Source organism: Dipodomys spectabilis, unplaced genomic scaffold, assembly GCF_019054845.1.
Source record: "Dipodomys spectabilis isolate Male_0828 unplaced genomic scaffold, ASM1905484v1 ptg000116l, whole genome shotgun sequence".
In the NCBI taxonomy this organism is placed as follows: Eukaryota; Metazoa; Chordata; class Mammalia; order Rodentia; family Heteromyidae; genus Dipodomys; species Dipodomys spectabilis.
Window position 1 is genome coordinate 1,031,017 of NW_024870793.1, and position 10,928 is coordinate 1,041,944.

The window sequence follows — 10,928 nt, forward strand, 5'->3', positions numbered from 1 at the left end:
AGAACAAGTATTTTAAGAATAATTTCAGAAAGCTTGAACTCAGGGCCTGGGTTCTATCTCTGAGATTAATAGCAAGGCTATTGCTGCCACATTGAACCATAGTGCCATTTCTAATTTTCTCGTGGTTAATTGAAGAGAAGAATCCCACTGACTTTCCTGTCCAACCTGACTTTGAGCTAGGATCTGGAAATCTCAGCCCTCTGAATAGCTAGAATTATAAGCATGAGCTACTGGCACATGGCTACACTAATTGCTTAACTGAAAGAGTTAAAATTGAATGTTAATCATGTTTAACTTTGTAAAATAAAGTTAACTGAAATGCCTTTTACTAGTAATAAGGGATCAAATGTGTCTACTGTGTAGGTGGGTTACAAAGTTCTTACCAAAAGCTAAATACTTTCCTTGTTTTCTATTCTTCCAAAATTGTTTGCTCTCCAGAATCATGCCTTATCTTTCCTTGCTGGTTTCTGTAGCTTATTTCATACATGCTCACAGCTTCTTCAATTATCATTTCCTTATGTGAAGAGCTTGCAAATATCTATTTTCAATCCAAACTACTTTTATGCACCTCTCATCCATATATTCAACTGCCATAAATACTTGTGAAACAGTAATCTTGTCTTTCCATTACTGGATATAAATGTGTAAGTAAAATTTAGGAAAATAAAGGAATAACATCAATAAATATACCTGATGATTGTAATAGTAACGCTAAATATTACTACAATGCTGTTTTTCTGAGCAATTTAATATAAAGCTCAAGGAAAACAACGTTTTTGAGTGCTGATATTAGGGTTTAAAGTCAGGACCTTGCCTTCTCACTTATGCATTTTCCTTCAAGGACGGTGTTTTACCCTTGAGCAGACATAGCTTTTATTTTCATTGATGTTCTCTGCTGTGTTCAAAAGCAGGATTTTTAAACCTCTTATTTAGGTGATTCTTAAATATTCATACGGGAGCAAAAGAAGAATAGAAGACAATAGAAGAATAAAAGAGTATAAGTTCAGGCTTGAAATCGTAGCTACGCAGGAGGCAAAGAGATGAAGATTTTGTTTCAGAGCGAACCAGGGGAGAAAATTCTGTGAGACTCCTATCTCCAATTAACACCCAAAATGCTGAAAATTTTTTGGGGGGATTATTTAGAGATAAGAAACTCTTTGTCTTTCCTTCTTGGGCTGGATTGAAACCGGGATTCTCAGATATCAGCTCTCTGAGTATCTAGAATTACCGGTGTGTGCTAACAATGTCCAGTTTCAAGGAGAGGGCAAGGTACTGATTTCAAGCTCAAGGAACAGCACAAAAACAAAAACAAACCTTATGACATACAAATATACTGATAGAATACAAACCAAAACAAACAAAATATGGGTATCTAGATGGGTGAAGGTCTTAATAGCATTATTATCACTATTATCTTTTCTGGCATATTAAGTAACCCGAAATTATGCATTAAAGGCATAGCTTAGTGGGTAGAGTACTAGCTAAAATGAAATGTATCAAACCTACTTAAGGAAGAAAGAGAAAAACAAACAGAATCTACACATATTTTGTTAATGTACTTTTAAATGCATTCCAATCAAGAAAACTCTAGGCATTGATGAATTTATTATTGACTTTTCCTAAAACTTTGAAGAGATCATTTTGATTCTACAAAAATACTTCTTTAGGAAGGTAAGAAATAGTAGCTGCCCTCTTAAAAGTTTCTTTTTTTTGGTCCAGTCGTAGGCCTGCACTCTGGGCCTGGGCACTGTCCCTCAGCTCTTAGGCTCAAGGCTAGCGCCCACTTGAGCCACAGCGCCACTTCCGGATTTTTTCCCCTGCTTATGTGGTGCTGAGAAATCGAACCCAGGGCCTCATGTATGCAAGGCAAGCACTCTACCACTGAGCCACCTTGCCAGCCCTTAAAAGTTTCTTTAAAAAAATACCGACCTGAATTTTGTCTGGAATTATATTCCATGTACTGAGCAATTAAGGCGAATCTTTTCAGGACATTGAGTCTTCTAACCATTAAGTACTTTATTCATCATTTACTTAGTCCTTATTTTTTGTATAACATTTGAAAGGTTCTATAAAATCCATTTGGAGGGTCTTTACTCAAAGCAGAATGGCATAATGTAAGCATCTCAGGATTTAGAGCAGTGAGTATGAAAGCCATGAACAGTTTATCTTGTCTTTGAAGAAATTTTTAATGCATAGAGCATAAATAAGAAAGAACATTTTAGGTGATAGAGTAAATAATGGAGGCCAGGAGGTGGCCTAGCACCACCATAGGAAGACGAAAGCTTGGGTGCACCCTAAGGGAGAACTGTCCTGTCCTGTTCTGTCCTGTTGAGATACTTGTCATGCATCAGGTGCCTGAACAGGGAGGGCTGGCACTACTAATACAGCACCATGAATACAGTCAGCTTGGCGCCATCCATGGCTCGCAGCAGAAACCAGATGAAGTGGAGTAGGGATTGGACAGAGGGTGGCCCGTGTTTGTTGGATGGTACTTCTATGCATACATGATGAAGACCACAGACCTGCTTTTGTTTTACCAATAGAGAAACTGCAGCACTGCCTGGGGCACGAGCATGTCCACTTGCCTGGGAAGCTTTGGGCCATGGAGTCCTCCACCAGTATGTTGGCAGAGCCAACACTGTCTGTGGAGTGTAGAAAGTAGTATCAAGGTTCCCAGTATTTCTCGCTTTCCACAGAGTCAATGCCCAAAGCAAATGGAACCAGGGGTGGCCCTGTTTCCAGGAACCCCAACTGAAACACTTCAAGGCTCTGGATCAGTGGGGTCCATCAAACTGAACATCCTAGCCAGACACTACATCCACTTCTGCCTTCTTTGGGGACTCCAACACCAACATGGACAGTGCTGCTGTGCTCTTTTGCTGGCCATGAGGGAAGAACAGGAGTGTGCTCCCGAGCACATGAACTCCTGAGCCCCAGAGGGCTTACTTTGGGTCCAGTACTTCTGGCGTGCCCTTCACGCAGTTTACCTTGCATGTGATTGTTGTCTTCATTCTGGGAGCCTTCCTGCTCCACCATCGCTGCTGCCAATGTGGCCCAAATACTATAACCTTTAGAAAGACTAGGTCAAAGCCTGAAAATATCAATACCAAGAATTGGGTGCATTAAAGAGGAGGGTAGGGAAAGGGTAGACAAATGAAGGGAGGAAGGGACAGAATGTAAATGAGCTCATTGGATGAGAGTGAGGGAACAGAAGATGCTGTATGAAAGGAAATGTATTTATCTGCCTCATGAAATTGAAATCCCTCTACACAACCTCTTTATAATAATTATAAACTAAATTACTTTTCTAAAAAGGAATTCATTGCATATACCACAAAACTAAGAAAAGTAAAGGAAGGGATGTGTCAGGGGGGGTTGAATGTTGTAAGGATGGCATGGATCAATATGCACTGTCTTCATAAACTGCTTTGTTACATGGCACTTCTTTTGTACAACTGCTTAAAGATAATTGACAAATAAAAATAATAAATGAATAGATGTAAGGTAAGGTGAGTACAGGAGAAAGAAATGGTTGATATATACTTCTGATATGGAACAGGGCTTCCCTTTAGGTTGGAATCCTGTAGAAGAACTCTACTGTTTTTATAATATTTCAGAATAAGATGAGATTCATAAAGCATGATTCATTATAATTTGTCAAAAATAATTTAAATAGTTGTTAATTACCCAACAAAATTAAATTCCTATAGTATCTTTGTGAATAAATTTAATTTATGATCATGTTTTGACAGAAAAATCTATGAAAATGTTTTATTTACTTATTTTTTGGTCAGTCATGGGTCTTGAACCCTGGACTTGGGCACTACAAATCAGCTCTTCAGCTCAAGGCAAGCACTCTACCACTTGAGCCACAAAGCCATTTCTGGTTTTCTGGTAATTAATTAGAAATAAGAGTCTCATGGACTTGCCTGCCTGGGCTGGCTTTGAAGCCAGAACCTCAGATCTCAGCATATTGTGTAGCTAGTATTACAGGTGAGGGCCACCGGTGCCTGGCTAAAAATCTTAATTCCAATTCACCTGCATAAAGCCAGAACTTGAGGCTTTGCTTAAAAGGTGGAATGCAGGCAAAAAGTGAAAAGCAAATACTAGCAGAGAGGCAGGCAGAGAATGAGCGAGAAAAAGAGAGAGGGAGAAAAAAGAGAGAGAGGGCAAGAGAGAGGGAAGGAGACAGGGAAAAAGGTAAAAACAGGGGAACAATGGGAGGAGACAGGCAAAAGTGGATGATGAAAGTGAATATTATCAAAATATATGAAAATATAATGGAGTCCATTATTTTGTGCAATAATAAGGCAATATGTTTAATAGAAATTCAATTTTGAAAGCAAATTTCTCAATTTATAAGTTTTATTTAGACAGTAATGAGGATGGAGATTAGCTGCTGGGGAAGGTATTACTTGCATTCTATTCTAAAGCCCCGACCACAATCCCTGAAGATGCTCCTATCCAGGCCAATCAAGTAGCCACTGCCAGTTTTTGGAGCAAAAAAAGAGAAGTGTCATTCTGAGAACCAGAGGATTATAATGGCTAGCCATCTATGGCTCAGGCTTGTAATCCTAATTACTCAGGAGCCTGAGATGTGATTATCCAAGTCAGGACAAGCAGGAAAGTCCCTGAGAAACTAATCTCAAGTTAAACACCACAAATAGGAAATGGAGGTGTGGTTCAAGTACAAAGGCTCCAGGACAGCACTCAGGCACTGAATTCACCCTCAGATTCGGTACATACACACACACACACACACACACACACACACACACACACACAACGTTAATTTTATATTAGAAAACACAGTCATATGTCAATATTTAATGCTCACAAATGTTAACTCCTACTGAATTTCACATTCTCTTAAAAGAGAGTAGCTTCTTGGCAGAATGTCCTTAATTTTTAAAAAGAATTTATAGCCATACTTCTTTGGCAGTCTCTATCACAAATTAGAATTGCGGCGGAAGGGAGGGCATGGGAAACTAGCCACTTCCTTTATGCTTCAATGATATTCTTGTACTTCACTAGTGGAAAAACATTAGGAGGAATGAGATGTGTCTAAAATAATATAAAACCATTGAAATTGCCTCTGATCATGTACAGGCTGATTAATTCAGTACAATATGACATATACATTGAACACCACAGGATGCTCTATCAAGTGAGAAGCAACCTATATATGATATAATCGGTAATGTGTATATTTTATACTCATGGACATAGATATTTGTATATGCATGGGAAAGGTTCTGGCAATATATATCTAACAATGGAATTCTTTGTGGAATGGGGTATATGGTTGTGCAGATGGATTGGGGAGAAAAATTTAAACCCTAGATTTGAATTATGACATTTATATACAACCAAAAATCTGTTACTTTCAAAATTAAAAAAAAACACCTACTAGCATATGAGCTAAGAAAATACCACATAAAGCTGTAGTAATTTTTTTTCTCACTTTTTGATTAGCACACATTCTTCCAAGGGATTTGATTATGAAATTTTCGTATATTCAAACAATGTATCTTTATGAGACTCATCTCCTCCATCACTCCACACATCCTGATACACAGGATGAACCACTTTTAGGCGCAGTACTACCAATAAAAAAGGGGAAAAATGAAATATATAAAAATTTAAAAATTACTATTAGTGTAGTCCTCACCCCTACAAAATACTTACTTGGAAAGCAGAGTCCAAGATTGCATAGGAAACAATTATCAAGATCCCCTTCTCAGCTGGAAATGCAGTTTAGTGGTAGAATGCTTGCCTAGTATGCATGAAGCCCTGGGTTTGATTCCTCAGTACCAAATACACAGAAAAGGCGGCTCAAGTGGAAGAGCACTAACCTTGAGCAAAAGAAACTAAGGGACAGTGCTCAATTCTGAGTTCAAGCACTACAACTGGAAAAAAAAACAATCCCATTCTCAATCAATAAGTAAGCATTTGTGCTTCCAGGTATGTAGGTATGTAATGAGAGGCATTCTAACCCTCCGTTCTAACACAACCTATGGAACTCATGATATTCATTCAAAAGTAACTGCTAAAAACAGGGCTAGCTAACACTTCTCTAACATGTGCAAGGAAACGAATTTAATCTATGTACATAATGTGCATGTGTACACATATAGATTATACAGCAAGAAAGGTATTCTGATAATTATGTGCTACAAATCCTGCCTTTTTCTACCACTTGCTCGTTCTAGAATAATACCATATGCACAACAGTGGGTGCTAGATGAACTCAACACCTTCTAGGAGATGTGTGGCCTGATCATAGAAACAAAAACATGCATTTCTTTTAATGTACATATTATGAAAATATGTACATACACATATGTGTCTATAAGTTGAGTGTATTACACAGTTATATGACTCTGTATGTTACATAAGCACTTGAAAAAGGAAGGAAAGGTCGACGGTTACCTCAGAAAAATTACTGAGCCATGACTCTGGTCTGATTATTTTTTCTGGTTAATTGGAGATAGAATCTTACAACTTTTCTGCTTTAGGGAGCTTCAAACTACAGTCTTCTAGGTTTCAGTCTCCTAAGTAGCTAGAGTTACAGGCAAGCCAGACTGGAGATATAGCTTAAGTGAGGAATAATCAACCTTGAGAGAAAAAGCTAAGGAAGAGAATAAGGGCTTGAATTCAAGTGTTAGTACTAAGGTATGTGAGCACACACATGCACACACACACACACACAGAGATTAACAAGAATGAAACTCTGGTGACCCAGCTACTTTAAATGACCTGTAGATTGTGGTTTAATAATCTAATAATACAGAAATTAATCCTCAAGTTGCCTCCTCTTTATTATATTAGGAGTCTTAATTAACTTATCAGGGTTTTTTCCTTTTATTTTTTCTCTTGTGTGTGTGTGTGTGTGTGTGTGTGTGTGTGTGTGTGTGTTATACACACACACTGGTGTATGTATAACAATACGGAGACTTGAACTAAGTGAACTGGCACGATGCTTTTGCTTCTTCTCTCAAGGCTGTTGCTCTACCACTTGAGACACAGAACCACTTCCATCTCTTTTGGGGAAAGAAGTGTCCGATGCATTTTCAAGGCCATACGGGGCCCAATAATAAGTCTTTGTATCTCAGCCACATGAGCATATTTTTTCTTATGTGCTAAAATCATCAGGTAATAGTCTTAGTTACAATAAAAAAAAATTCTAGGACACTACTCAGGCCTTGATTAATGCCTAGGACCAACACAAAAATAAATGCAGTTTCTCGTAATTATTGCAGTTGACCTATTGCTACTCCTAGGATTATCATCTATGTCAAGGGTCTCTGGATTGTGACTCCCTCCATAGGTAAAGGATCACTAAATCTATCAGTCAAATGTAACTAAATCCTCCATATATTGCCTTTGTAATAGAAATTAAAATTGTTAATAACAAATAAATTATAATAAGTGTAGACAAAAAATCCATAAACACCAAAGATTTAATTCATGCTATGACATTTTTAGACCTCAAACATCAATAAGGATTTTTTTAGAAAACACACTTTTATCTCTACTAGTATTCTACCCACTGTGAAACTGAAGAACTGAAATCATACACTACCCAACTTAGAAGCCTACACCAAGAAATAATTAGATGGCAGACATTGGTACAAGCAAGCTTTACACTGCATATTCTCCTAAGTGAATTAATACTAAAAATAATTGACATGGTCCAGCCTGAGTTGAAGTTGAATATCTTGTCTCAAGAACAAAAAGTGATTGCTGAGAATATGGCTTAGTGGGAGAGTGCTTGCCTAGCAGCCATGAAGCTCTGGGTTTGATTCCTCAGTAAGATATAAACAGAAAAAGCTAGAAGTACATTGAGGCTCAAGTGGTAGAGTGCTAGACTTAAGCATACAAAGCTCAGGAAAATGCCCAGACTCTGAGTTCAAGCCCCAGGACTGGTTTAAAAATGGTGAAGACAGGAAGCAGGGAGAAGAACAGAGTTATTTGTCTGAGCCTACATTTTCCCAGCCTTCATGAACTTTCATCTTGTGATTGGTTTTCATTCTATTCAGTGGTCAACAAACTAGTTTCCTCTGAGTCTCTGAATCCTGTGTTATTTAGAGTTAGGAATTCTAATTTTAGTGTTGAGGATTTTGCTAAATGGAAGAGCACTTGCTGGCAAGTGTCAGGACCTTAGTTTGCTTCTCAGGTCTGAAAAAAAGGACCCTTAAGTCTTCTTTAGTTTGTGAAACTTCACAGAAGAAATAAATGCATTCACTCATTCATAGAAGCACAAATTGATACATTTTCTAGGCTCATTTGAGAAAATTTACTATGAAATAGCAAAACAAAAGTCACACACTGATGGTTCACACTTGTAATCCAAGCACTCAGGAGGCTGAGATTTGAGGATTATGGTTTGAAGCCATTTGGTGCAAAAATGTCCATGAGTCTCTTATCTCAACCAGTGAAAAACAAACCTGAAAAAATAAAACTGTAGCTGTAGCTCAAGCAGTAGAATGTTAGCCAAGAGTTATAAAGCTACAGGGCAGCACCCAGTCACTGAGTTCATGTCCCAGAAGAACTGGCAGAAAAAAAATGAACTCAAATTCAAAACATCTTTATTAAGTTCATGATCATTGAGAATAACTTCCCATTTTGGGCCAAACAAAACAATTATTTTTCTTTAATGAAATAGAATAAGACACTTTACTTCTTAATTAGTGCAAAATCATGTAGGATTTCACAGTGTGGAAAGGTACCTTTTCTAATGATAGCAGAAAACTTCAGTATCACTGTATGTATTATATCCCAGGACTGTAAAACATATAAAGTTAGATTTGTGCTCCATGGACCAAATTTCATGATTCATAAAAGAGTATCTTCACAGTACTTTATTTATACTGAACCTTTTTTCATTCTTTATTATTGACCACAACATAAATGTTAGTAAGGCTTGCCTTTTCATTGGAAAATTCTCTAAATTGTTTTTAAACTTTCCTTTCTTTTATACAGCAAATAAAGCTATGTATGGCATGTGAATATCACCAGTAGGGAAGTAAGTATGTCACCTCTATAATGCTCTGGACCTGCTTGATCATCTCACGTAGCTGCAGCTCTGTCTTCTTTCAGGCATCCTTTCAGGCCAATTGATCTTCTCCTTAGTGCCCAGGTTAGGTTGCTCAGCAACTTCCCTCCAGTCTCCAAGGATAGCTCATGGCTGTTTCTTCATTGCAGAAAATAGATTTCTCTATTCTACAAAAAAATAAATGTGATTGGGTTAAGCCTCTACTGTCATAAAGATTTTATTTTACATTAGTCCATGTTTCCTTTAGAGAATTCCCTAAATGTTTAATTAATGGGAGGAAGGGGCTGGGAAAGAGTGAGGGAACAGAAGACACTGTACAAATGGAAATGTATTCATTACCTGACTCATTTAATTGTAATAGCTCTTTACATGCTCTTTATAATACCAATAAAGTAAATCAATAAAAATGTTCAATTAGATGAATCTGGTCAGAATGTAGACATGTACACCTATTCACCTAACAAAACTAATGCTTTACACACATCAAGAAAACAGTGTACTCGCAAATAAATCGTACTTAAATGGTTTGCTAGGCCGATCTAGCCCAGCCACCACTGCCACGCCTGGTTCTTTTGTCCAAGATGGGGAGCCACGGGCACTGCCTTCTGGGCTTCAATGCAGCCACTGAGAGGGTCTGTGGGCCGCTGTTCCACCTCTTCATCCCTGAAGCTGCACAGTGGAGCCGAGTCAGCACGTGTTGTAGTCTTCAATGTGGCTGCAGTTGAAAGGGAGGCAGGCTGCACATGAGGCCTTTGGCACCCAGCATCCATCTCAGGCTTGAGTCCTTGAGAAGCCCCACGGCTGAGGGGGGGGTTGCCACTGGGCAGAGAACCTCTAAGCTAGCAGTGTGCGCTCCTCGGGCTTGGGCGCCAGCAACAGCAGGGACTAGGACAGCAAGTCCTCAGGGACTCAGGAGCCTTGGCCCATCGCACCATGCCTGGTCCTGCTGCCACCTCCTGAGGACTGGCCTGTGGGCCCTGTCCAGCGCCTGCGAGCACCAGATGCTGCTAATCAGCAACCTGAGTCCCATGCTGTCAGTTGAGCCCCCGAGGACCGGCTTCTCCACCAGGTCAAGGGCCTCAGCACGACAGCTAGTGCCTGGGAATATGCCCGACCTCCTTGGAGTGGCCTATCTGAATTTCAGGCAGCTGCAGGATGAGCCAGAGGCCGGGAAGCAAGTCCTTGCCAGCCAGCAGCTGCCCTTCATCCTCAGGCTCTAGGCAAAGCCAACGCGCACCTTCCCTGCAGAGGCAATAGCAGCAATGCAGCCATGGATGCAGCAGAAGCACCATTGCCTCCAGGCTGGCCCCACCTGCCTCCAGGTGTGCCCACATCATCAACCCAATGGGCTTCCCGCTCCTGCACTGATGCTGCACATACCTGCAGTGCTCACTTTCTTCTGTATCCGCCCTCCCCCTGCCCAATCCCTGCGGGCGTCTCTGACTCCTCTACCACCTTTGCCCTGAACATCTAGCATATGGGCCCCTCATAGAGTTTATAGTGGTCGAGGGAACTTTTGGAGAACAGCCTCCAGGAAAGAGTCAAGGGTCAGGGTGATAGAGAGCCTTGAGTGTGTGGAAAAGGTATTGCACACATATTTTGATAGAATAAGAAATCAAAAGAAAGCAAAAATTATCAACTTTAAAAGAAGAGATTAACTAGGCATCAATGGCTCAGGGCTTTTATCCTAGCTCCTCAGAAGGCTGGGAGCTGAGGATCAAGATGGGAAGCCAGCTTGGGAAAGAAAGTCCCCGAGATTCTTATCTCCAATTATCTACAAACAACAACATCAACAACAACAGCAACAAAACCCACAAGTGAAGCTGTGGCTCAAAATGATAAAGTGTTAGCTTTGAGTATGAAGCAATGA

General features: G+C 39.6%; 1 pseudogene; it reads right to left on the reverse strand.

Moving 5' to 3' along the window:
• Positions 1-2,294: 2,294 nt before the first annotated feature.
• Positions 2,295-9,828, reverse strand: LOC122115087 (annotated as a pseudogene).
• Positions 9,829-10,928: the final 1,100 nt, after the last annotated feature.